This window comes from Mercenaria mercenaria, chromosome 13, assembly GCF_021730395.1.
Source record: "Mercenaria mercenaria strain notata chromosome 13, MADL_Memer_1, whole genome shotgun sequence".
In the NCBI taxonomy this organism is placed as follows: Eukaryota; Metazoa; Mollusca; class Bivalvia; order Venerida; family Veneridae; genus Mercenaria; species Mercenaria mercenaria.
In genome coordinates this window covers 35,929,676-35,942,108 of record NC_069373.1, presented here as the reverse complement: position 1 = coordinate 35,942,108, position 12,433 = coordinate 35,929,676, and the positions used below count along the sequence as shown (strand labels likewise).

General features: G+C 36.4%; 1 non-coding gene across 1 annotated transcript; it reads left to right on the top strand.

Annotated features, from left to right (window-relative positions):
• The first annotated feature begins 3,968 nt into the window (after positions 1–3,968).
• On the top strand, positions 3,969–4,040 carry Trnas-cga (transfer RNA serine (anticodon CGA)). The gene has a single exon. It is a non-coding gene; the product is annotated as a tRNA-Ser (tRNA).
• Positions 4,041–12,433: the final 8,393 nt, after the last annotated feature.

Sequence of the window (12,433 nt, the reverse complement as noted above, 5' to 3'; positions counted from 1 at the left end):
TGTGTTCTTCATGATGAACAGTAGCGTTATTCCTAATCATGTGTGTGCAAGTAACGGAATCTTTTACGTGAGTTAATAATTTCAGTTATTTGAAAAGCAGCTACCATTTTCCTAATAAAATCTGTAAAAAGACCCTTTGGAAGCATAGAATGCAAAAAAGAAAAATATAGCAGACTCGATTTGGTTCAGTCTGTTCATGAGAGGGAATGAAAAGTGCAAAGTGCAACATCTCTCATGCCCCTACCACCGGCTTAAGCGAAGTTCTGTTACATAAATATTACACGGACTCCATAATCCCAAAGGACCAGAAAATATAAAAACACTGAATCCAAGTTCGGGGACTTTTCACGACCGCCACACGGCACTAAAAGATTGCTATATACATAAGACAAATATTGTCTCTGAATCTGAAATTCATATGCCATTGCATCAGCCAATCAGACACAATGTTTGCCCATGGTGCTAACTGGTGCTGTCGTCTTCGCGAACCACGTAACGGTTCAAATATTAGAATACTATCACTTTAAAGAAAAGAGTATATATGACAGACGCACGTAATTTATTCCTCATTCCACATAAGTCTTTGAGACACAATCGTTGAGACTTTACCAAAGAGGCAAAATGAACCGTGCGTTTTCTTGGAAAGACAATTCAGCTCAGATTCTGAGAAAATGTTTCAGAGAGTCAGTCAAGAAACATTTAAAAGATGAATATGACAAATGTGAAGAGGACGGAAACGAACACAAATATGATGATGATGAAGATGATGATAGTGACGATGACGATGATACAAAAACAACCGATAACAGCGTGTTTGAAATGACATCAATGTCAAGGCAACTGGCACTGCAAAAGCTATCGGACATTGATAGTCGAATCCGACGGTGGAGAGAACTTACTGACACAATTGTGAGTCCTAGATTTCCTCCAAGACGACCGAAATGTTTCAGCGCTTCGGTTCAGCAAGTGATGGCTCAAAATGGAAACTTACCAGGTGTCAGTCTACATGATCAAACTTTTGGCGAGATGAAATATGACGAAGAAGAAAGCCAGGCTATGGATTGCCTCTGTAACGAAAGCAGTGTGACATTTAAGTTCCAGTACCTCATAATGACTGAAAGATTGAAAGTAACAATTGTCAAGGCATCGAATATATTTAGACACTCAGAATCTGAAAAAGATGTAGCAGTTGACGTTGAGGTTTGTTTAATGCCTGGTAAAGTACAGCGACAGGTTACGTCACTTTGTATGGGGACGCGAAATCCCGATTTTAACTCGGTGATGTATTTTAGCGGACTATCACTCACTGAGATGCACCAGATGTGTCTAAGAATCAAGATCAATGGTAGAGACGGAAGAACGGGATCACTTACCAGACTTGGAGAAGTGACAGTGTCGTTAGAAATTTTTGACATTATAGGTGAGACAGTGCTTGAGGAATTCATTAACACACGGATAGGTTCAAGATCTGGATCTGGCGTTGTACAAAGGACAAGATTTCAAGATATGTAATCATGTTTAACAAGATGTGTAATTAACACATCGTTACAATATAAACACAAACAACTCCTACAACGATGTTAAAGTTATACTCACGTATATATTTAAAAATTTACATTCAGATAGTATTGTTATTCAGGGTTAAACGCCAAAAGTAAGTTTTATTGTTTATTTTATGTGTGTAAAGATAACGTCTGTTTAATAATGTTCATGCATACTTTAGTGAAAAATAGAAAATTATTTTATAATTTGTCTTTCGTTCTTTTACATAATTATAAAACGCCTTTTATTTTGATCCTTTCACTGTAATGTGCAATATAAAAAAGCCTCATATGTTTGTTCTTATATCTTAGTACAAAATGTTTTGTTCCCCCGCCTTGTCCGAAGAAAAAAAGGGGGAAATTGACTTCGTGTCCGGTCCATAACACTGTCATCAATGAAGGGATTTTAAAATTGCTTGGCACAAATGTTCCCCATACTGAGACGGCATGTCGTGCGCAAGACCTAGGTCCCTACCTGCACGAGTGACGTTTTAGTAAAAAGTTTGGCGTGTAAGTTTGATTAGGATACTGCAATATCCACTAGCAATTAAAGGTGTTTTAAGTTGCCAACTGATTTGGCGCATTTCTTTAGATTGCTATAAAAATGCAGTTGGACTCTAATATAATTGTGTCTCTAAATCTTAATAATATCAAGTTATTACTTTTTAAATTGTACATATATAATGAACATAGATAATCGCACATGTATGTATGGCAGTACGTTTTGAGACAATCATTGTAATCATAAACTGTAATATAGCTATAGTTAAGGGTGAGAGACATAATTATAGAAAGTCATTTTGGTGTTACAATTATGCTACAAGTATAATCTGTCTAGTATTACTTCATCAGATAAAACTTCTCATTTACATTAAGTACACTACATTTTTAGATTAATTATCCTAATTCTAAGCCTTATTAATCCGTATCACTGATAATTAACTAAAATTATTTATTCAAGTCTTCATTCAAAGGGAGAGCTTCATTTCATTGTTTTGTTCCACGATTGTTCCAAATTTTATTATCGCCATTCTTAGATATACAAGTACAAATTATTCTGAAAATTGTAAATACACTATAAATAAGGTGACATATAGGTCCATTGAGCCGGATGTAAATTTCATGTTTCTTATTTGTAAGTATCATATCACAGTTGTTACACATGCCACTATAATAAATAAATTTCTTATCTTATCTTATCTTATATTATCTTATATTATCTTATCTTACTTTTGGAATTATCATTATACCAGATTTATATACCGCCCTATTTCATGATAAGCTTTACACAGCGCAGTTGTCTGTACATATATTCGTGAAGAAATTGCCCAGTCAAGGTAAACATTGGCTCTCTAAACGTAGATATCTCATAGTACAAAAAAATATGATAAATTCGAACATTGTAACGAAAAAAACAGACACAATTACACGATTAAAAAGAAAACTGCTGTTTTATTTAGATTCCTAGAAATTCTACGAAAATTGAAGTTCATAAGTTGTGAAATTAAAGTTAAAACACCTACACTGACAATAAAGAAATAAAAACTAATACAGAAAGTACTGTTATAAACACTATTTACAAAACCAACATTTTTTAAACAAGAAAGATGTTTTAATGCGAATTTGAATAAAAATAATAAATCCAACAACACCTTATACTTTCTGAATTCCCTTTCCTGATTGTTTTGTACCTTTTAAACATTCCTTGAAATACGAGGCAAAAGGCCCCCTTGTTTGGCTGAAGTACTGATGGAGGTATTACCTGATATTGATATTTTAAACACAAGTATCATTAAACATATCGCCCGTTGACCGAAAAACCGCAGGGAACTGGTTGGTGACCTTTGAGGATATTGTTTAAGAGAATACTGAATACTGTGTACCTATTGATGTTAATTTTATGATATTTTTGTTAGTTATCCGTCCTATATGATTAACAGTTGCCGTAGATGCTATTGCGTATTAACCAGAAAAATGCCAACATATCTATAGCTGTCACTCCCGTATCTCTTCCTTCATGTTTTTAACTCTCAACCTTATTTCCTGAAGTGAAAATTTTGTTCGCATTGTTATCAAGTGCGCTAAAATGAAAATATCTACGATTTCCATTAACTCAAATGGAAAGGATGGTCAAAGATGTGACTGCGTAAACCGTATCACACATACACTCTCACACGAAATAACCCACAACGGAGCTTGGAAAGTAATCGGAAGCCAGTGACGTTAACCACACATCGAAGGGTCCCACTTTTACCAGCTCCAGACATACAGCAGAAGTACCGATCCGTACCCCTAAGTAGCACGTAAAGCATGACCCATTTATTTAGAATGATTGCAATATCATGAGATACGCAATAATGTCTTTAGCGATAATATGACTGCAACATATTTTGTTACAAACATAAATAGCTACTTCCGCCTTGAACCGCCTCGGTAGCCTAGTGGTAGAGCGTCCGCTTCGAGTGCGGGAGGTCGTGGGTTCGATCCCCGGCCGGGTCATACCAAAGACGTTAAAAATGGTACTAGTAGCTTCCTCGCTTTGCGCTCAGCATTAAGAGGATAATGCTGGGACTGGTCAGCCCGGTGTCAGTATAATGTGACTGGGTGGGGTATCATGCCACGTGTCTACAGCGTGACATTCCTGTGAGGCAGCACTATAAAGTTGGGCATTGTGCTCACTGCAACAAGTAGACACCGTCGTTTATATGACTGAAAAATTGTTGAAAAAGACGTTAAACCCGAACACACACACACACACACACACACACACACACATACACACATACGCAAACACACACACACATGTTACCTGAAATACTTGTCATAAATTTGTATATAGATAAACGTTTTACTGAATCCATTTCCTTTTTGTTACCTCCCTTATTTCTGCCATTTCGCGTTTTCGCCCCGTGACCCCGCCGATTTATTTTCTTTGTACAGAATATGCCATCATGTTAACAAAATTCATGAAAACGTTTATAGTAATCACATACTACACTATAGCTGACATTCGATGTAGTTTTATATTCCTAGTTCAACACAATTACGAAAAGTTACAATTAGAGGATGCACAAGATAAATTTAACAAATTTAGTTTTCATATCACAAGTTACATTTCATAAACTTCTACGCAGAACATATTTTACGTTTTAAAATGACTTAAGTGGCCGTCAAAATCTCCGTACTTGGATTCAGTGTTGTTATATTTTCTTGTTCTTTGGGATCATGGTGTCCATTCTGTATCTGTTTGATACAGTTCGGTGCACGGGAGTGTGAGGGGTGATGTATTTTCCATGACCTCTCACGAACAGACTCAGTCAGACCGACTCTGCTATTATTTTGCTTGGCTGCATTCTAAGCTTCCAAAATACCTTCTAATAGATTTTATTATTTATTAAATAGGTACTGGAACTAACACTACAAACTTCAGGTAGGCCCTAAATACTAATGATACAATTTATGTGTAGTTAGCTGCATCAAAATTCACTAATGAGATAAAATATTTGGGAGAAATGGAAACAACTGCGCTTAATTTCATTGAAGGTTTAGGTGACGTCAGTGAATAGCGATTTGAAAAGATCAAAAGCTTAATTATGACATTTTTCTGTTGAAATTTGTCACTAAACAGACGATTGTTTAATGAGAATGTTACAAAATAACAAAATGGCGTAAGTCGGTGCTAGGGGAAGGGGGCGTGAGAGGTTTTTTGCACATTTTATTACCTCTCATAAACAGACTCAATCAAACCGAGTCTGCTATTATTCTTTTTTTGGTTGCATTCTGTGCTTCCAAGGGATCTTTTTACAGATTTTATTAACAATACTCATTTTAATCAATCTTAGTGTATAAACAGTTATAATATGTCCTTCAGTATTTTCTCAAATAGTATTTTTTTACAGATTTTATTAACAATATTCATTTTAATCAATCTTAGTGTATAAATAGTTATAATCTGTCCGTCAGTATTTTCTCAAATAGCACTTTGATACATCAAAATTGGTTTACATTGTATTACAGTAACTGTACCTTGCAAGTTAATATTTCTTTAGGTTTTGATATAAAATTTGCAAGTTGCGATTCCGATCTCCCTGTTTTTCGACCACATCACGCATCGAAACCTGTGCTTTTATCAAGAACAATTGCCGGTGTATACACATGTACGTAGGGGCGTCCGTGACCGAGTGGTTAAGGTCGCTGACTTCAAATCACTTGCCCCTCATCGATGTGGGTTCGAGCCTCACTCGGGGCGTTGAATTCTTCATGTGAGGAAGCCATCCAGCTGACTTACGGAAGGTCGGTGGTTCTACCCAGGTGCCCGCTCGTGATGAAATAATGCACGGAGGAGCACCCGGGGTCGTCCCCCACCATCAAAGCTGGAAAGTCGCCATATGACCTATAATTGTGTCGGTGTGACGTTAAACCCAACAAAACAAAAAACAAACAAAAAAAGTTCATGCCAAATTTCAGGTGCAGCAATAATAAAAATTCTCTACACCAAAATCATTTTTATTATTATTATTATTGTATTTCTTGAACACGTTTATCGTACAATATTAGAGGAGCGTTATCCGGCCGAAAAAGCGCAGAGGATCGGCATTTGTAAGTGATCATACTGTAATATACATTTATAGGTCATTTTATGACGTACACAATGATTAATAATCTATAAAAATTGCTATATATCCATCCTATATAATTAACAGTGATGTTCATTTTAATATCGATTTTGACTACCTGCTACATGTTACACCTAGAACGCGCTCTCGTTAGTCCCTGCCTGAAGAACTGGAAAAAAGCGTTTTACGAAGATTACATATGCATCGTTCTTTATGCACGCTTGAACTTATTAGGATTATAATTGTAGTAGTCATACAGGTACAGGACTAGTCACCCGAGTGTTTAAATATTCAAACATTAGCTGAACTGCATAAATAAGTTAATGGGTAGGATACATGACGTTATTTCTAACGAATTTCATGTTCCGAGTGCCTGTAAATTCCAACTTTATTTCAATGATATTATAATAGAATTTCTAGGCATTGAATTCTTGCTGAAATAAAGAACATCAAATGAAAAATGTTTAAATTTTGCCTAATAAAGTTTAATTACCTGTGTTAATAAGACGAGCGTTATTTTATGTATATATTTTATGCCCACGGTGTCGAACACGCGGGTGTCATAAAGTGTCTTAACTGTCCCTTATTCCGACTCTCGGTGACATTATCTTGTTAACTCAATTCCTACAGTTTCTATTCAATTCAAAGAAACAGTTACTGTGTATACATCATCAGCATAATGTTTACATACGCTCATCATCCGAAGTTTCATGTTCGATGGTTTTAGTTTTGGCCTTTTTTATATTTCAATATTATTCTATTAAACATTATTACGAGGCATAAATTAATTACTAGTATCATAAAACATTTAAAATGTTATTGAATCCATTCCTTTTTGTTTCCTTATTTATTGCCTTGACAGTATAAGCTCATGCGCAAACTTAAATGTAGTGCTTTATTAACAATGTAATATTTCTTAATTGAACATATGCTCTATCTGTAATTAAAATTTTAAGTTAATCCAGGAAATACAGAAACGACTTTGTCTTAGTTTTTTTTCTGTGTTAGTACACCAGAAATATAATGGAAACCGTGTTAAACAATGTAAAGAACACTTCTTTAACAGATAATATCTTACTTACAATAAGTAATTCACATTTTCCCCCTTGACTATCCTGAGTCTGATCATGGTCTGCACTGTTCGCAATTCAGTCAGTATCTTTTTTGGAAAACACCCCTTTTAACAGTTAATGGTAATGTCCAAATTGAAAGATGGACAAAAGATAATAGGTAAGGATAGATTTCTCGGAAGCACAGAGCACCACAGACACAGCCTCAGAGCCATGTATTTGCAAAGTAGGCTCACAACTAAAAGAAGGTATAAAGGAAAAATAATACAGACGGGTTGCTTCAAAAATCCAACAAGTACATTTTAATTTTATGCAAAATATAAATAGAGGGGGAAGAAGGGGTAAGTGGTAAGGGGTAGAAAGTGGGGGTTGGGGATGGGTTAGGGGGTTGAAGGGGAAAGTAGAACAAGGATGAATATACAAAGGGAAAGCTACGTTCCTTAATCACAGTTACACTACAACGTAAACCACAGTAGCGCAGACATGCATGTACCAAAAACAAACACACACACAACTAAATAACGTAGATAAACAGACAAGTCAGGTATAACAACACTGTATGGCACCGCCCAAGACAGACACACAAGCACACAAACGCACACATATAAGCAGGAAAAAACAGCAATCGGACACGGCCTTAGGATTCCAGCAGCCGAAATTAAGGTGGGCACGATAACTTTCTCATAGTCAAGGGGGAGGGGATGCCAAAACAAGGGAGCACAATTGCAAGGGGAAAGGATGGGGTCAATATGGGGAGTGAGGAGAAATAGGAAAGAAACGCTAACAACAAACAAGACAACATACGCAACACAACATACAAGACAGACAGAAAACAAGTTGAAAATAGGGGCACCGCCTTGGAACGGTCATTTCATTATAGAAATTTAGCAGGGTAAAGGTTAAGGAAACTAAAATTGTTTACATATTCATATACCGATGAAACCCCTCCTCGTTTGCTTTGCTTGTCCTATAAAAATGTTACGCCGAACAAACATTAACAGTTCAATTTATTCCGAGCATGGTACGACCATGTGCGCGATATGTTATACGTGCGTTAAACATTTCACACGCACGCACGCACGCACGCACACATAAACACGCCATTTACTCAGACACTCAATATTCATTATACACTTATGCCATGTAGTAATAATATCTATTACCCTTCAATGAAATTTATCCAGTCATTGTTTTGACTATTTTACTTAGCATTACTTAGAACAAATTGTCTCTGAATCTTTAAATCATGTCATTGCATTAGCCAATAAGACACGAGGTTTGTCCAAGGTGCTAACTGGTGCCGTTGTCTCCGCGAACCACGTAACGGTTCAAATATTAGAATATTATCACTTTCAAGAAGAGAGTATATATGGCAGACACACGTGATATATTCCTCATTCCATCAGGAAGTCTTTGAGACGCACATCCCCGCAATTTTACCACGTGGCAAAATGAACCGTGCGTTTTCTTGGAAAGACCATTCGGCTCAGATTTTGAGCAAATGTTTTAGAGAGTCAGTCAAGAAACATTTAGAAGATGAATATGATAACTGTGATGAGGATGAAAACGAACACAAATCAGGTGATGATGAAGATGATGATAATGACGAAGATGATACAAAAACAACCGACAACAGCGTGTTTGAAATGACATCAATATCAAGGCAACTTGCACTGCAACAGCTCCCGGACCTTGATAGTCGAATCCGACGGTGGAGAGAACTTACCGACATAATCGTGAGTCCTGAACTTCCTCCAAGACGAACGAAATGTTTCAGCGCCTCGGCTCAGCAAGTGTTGGCTCAAAATAAAAACTTACCACATGTCAGCCTACATGATCAAACTTTTGGCGAGATAAAATATATCGAAGAGGAAAGCCAATTTTTGCCTTGCCTCGGTATTGAAAGCAATGTGACATTTAAGTTCCAGTACCTCATAATGACTGAAAGATTGAAAGTAACAATTGTCAAGGCATCAAATTTGTTTAAACACTCGGAATCTGATAAAGATTTAGCAGTTGGCGTTGAGGTTTGTTTAATGCCTGGTAAAGTACAGAGACAGGTTACGTCACTTCGTAAGGGGACGCGAAATCCCGATTTTAACTCGGTGATGTATTTTAGCGGACTATCACTCACTGAGATGCACCAGATGTGTCTTAGAATCAAGATCAATGGTAGAGACGGGAAAACGGGATCACTAACCAGACTTGGAGAAGTGACAGTGTCGTTAGAAAGTTTTGACATTATAGGCGAGACAGTGCTTGAGGAATTCATTAACACACGGATAGGTTCAATATCTGGATCTGGCGTTGTACAAAGGACAAGATTTCAAGATAGGTAATCATGTTTTAACAAGAGGTGTAATTAATACACTGTTTCAAATAGTATTCGTACGATAAAGACTGTTCAGCAAAATTACACTCACGTTTATGTTTAGAGATTTACATTCAAATATTTTTCTTATTTAGGGTTAAACGCCAAAGGTTTGATTGTTTATTTTACATGTGTAATAGGTAATGTCTGTTTCTATTTGTGTTACAGTTCATGCATAATTGAGTAAAGAAAGAAAGATATCTTATAGTTTGTCTTCTGCTATTTTGCTTTATTATAAAACGCCTTTCATGTTGGTTCTTATATTTTAATACAAAATGGTTCATCAGTCTGTTTCTTAAAATGCTTTTTAATGCGAATCTTGGTTGCCTACTTGTCCATCCATCCCAGAATCCTTGACCTCATATTCATCCGTCACGAAATCGTTGCCCGCGCATTTCTCAATCCAGAATTCCTTATCTGCACATTCAACTATCCCGAAATCCTTGTCCGCACATTTATCCACCATGAAATCCTTGTACGTACATTCATCCATCCCCGAATTCTTATCCGCAGATTCATTCACCCTGAAATCAATGTCCGCACATTCATACACCCTGAAATCCTTTACGCACATACATCCGTCCCAAAACCCTTCTCCGCACATTCAATGCTAGCTCGATATTCGAAAATTCAGTATCAATCTTTGAACAGGCTGTTAATTCAATATAAGGTCGAAATTCGGCTTTTTGAATATTTTGAATCTCGATCATTGAACTGGCTCGAAATTCAATGCTAATTTCATAGTAGATGCTTAGAAAATTTGAATATGGATATTTAGTGGTACCCTGGGATCAAAATTCGACAAGTTATTAAGTTGAATTTCGATCTTCGAGCTGACATAAGATTCTAAGCTGGTTAGAAATTAAAGACAATGTCGCGGCTCACGACATAATGATAAATGTGCAGTATTTGATTACACACAAGACTATCTAAAACCTTTATTTAATAATCATGATTATCAAACAAAGTATTATAAAAGCGAGCTTTTATCTGACTCTAAGATAGTAGATTTTTTGGCAAAGTGATTAATCCGTTGTAATAGTAATGTGTTTGTTGAAAATATCGTTATAAAGGTATTCTGATTAATCCACCAAACAACATTTAGGTTTCGATTGGTTGACCAATTTATGTTTTCATTTATCTTTGCAGCCACTGTAAATTAGACTTTATAATATTTGTTTAATCCATATGATCAAAAATATTAATTAACGGTACATTGACGAAGAAGGGATTATCGGCTTTCGTGGTGATTTTCACGATCATATGCATAAATGATATTTATATATGTTTGGAGTACAAATATGACTAAGATTTTGTTTGCATTTGACCGTATTCGTATTTAACACTAAGATAAAAACTTCCACCGTTTTTATCAGTATGTGTTTTTTTTTCAAATTTGAATAACGTGAATATTATAGCTGGATATAGCCGCTAAGTCACTGTCCTTGAAACAAATAAAATCTATAAGAAAATCCTTTGGAAGCACAAAAATAATACCAGACTCGGTTTGATTGAGTCTGTCCATAAGAGGTAATGGAAAGTGCAACACCCCTCACGCCCCCTCGCACCGGCTTTAGCGGAACTCTAGTGCATAGATATTGAATGGATTCCATGATCCCAAAGGACCAGAAAATATAACAACATTGCCGCCACACGGCACTTAACCCTTAGCATGCTAGATAAATTGTCGTCTGCTGGAAATGTCGTCTGCTAAAATTGTAAAGTTCATTCAATTTGCTCCAAAATTGGAAGAAATATTGTCAGAGTAGCAAACAGCTCGGAACCTGATCAGACGCCGATTTAATCGGCGTCTGATCTGGTTCCAAGCTGTTTGCAAAGGCTGTTAAATTCGCCTGCAGCAGGCTAAGGGTTAAAGATTGCTGTTGTGATAGCTAATAAAACCTATAAGAAGATTTTTTGGAAACACAGAATGCAACCAAGCAAAATAATCTGTTTGATGGAGTCTGTTCATGAGAGGTAATGGAAAGTGCACCCTAGCACCGGCTTAAGCAGAGCTCTAATACAAAGATATTGAATGGACTCCATGATCCCAAAGGACCAGAAAATATAACAACACCGGTGCTATGAACGAACTATAAGTATAAAGTATGAAAGGATCGGTGCCGTTTCCAAACTTACGCAAAATGTTAGAACCCGGGACATTGGAAGGGTTTATGCCGTTTCTCAACAACGTTCCAATTATGCCACGGCGGTCTGTTTACACAACCTGTCTTTATAGTTTCTAACAAGTAGACATATATTTACAACTTTCTCATTTCATGGAGCGCTGTAGGAAACTTGGTTAAAAACGATTAGCGTGAAAATGAACATGGTAGTCAAGGATTTTACATTTTTTATTCTATTCAATATCATTTCAGAAACATTTTCAGAAAATTAAACAAGAGGGCCATGATGGCCCTATATATCGCTCACCAGAGTTGATCTGGCCTACTGACCTAGTTTTTGAACCCACATGACCACGAGTTGAACTTGACCTAAAGATCATCAAGACAAGCATTCTGATTAAATTTCATTAAGATTTGGTTACAACTGTGGCCTCTAGAGATTTCACAAGCTTTTCCTTTGATTTGATCGGGTGACCTAGTTTTTGACCCCACATGACCCAGATTCGAACTTGACCTACAGATTATCAAAACAAACATTATGACTAATCTCATGAGTTTCAAACTTAAATTGTGGTCTCTAAAGTGTTGAAAAGATTTTCCTTTGATTTGGCCTAGTGACCTAGTTTTTCACCCCACATGACCCAGATTCAAACTTGATCTAGAAATGATTAAGACAAATATTCTGACCCAGTTTCATAAAGATTGCATT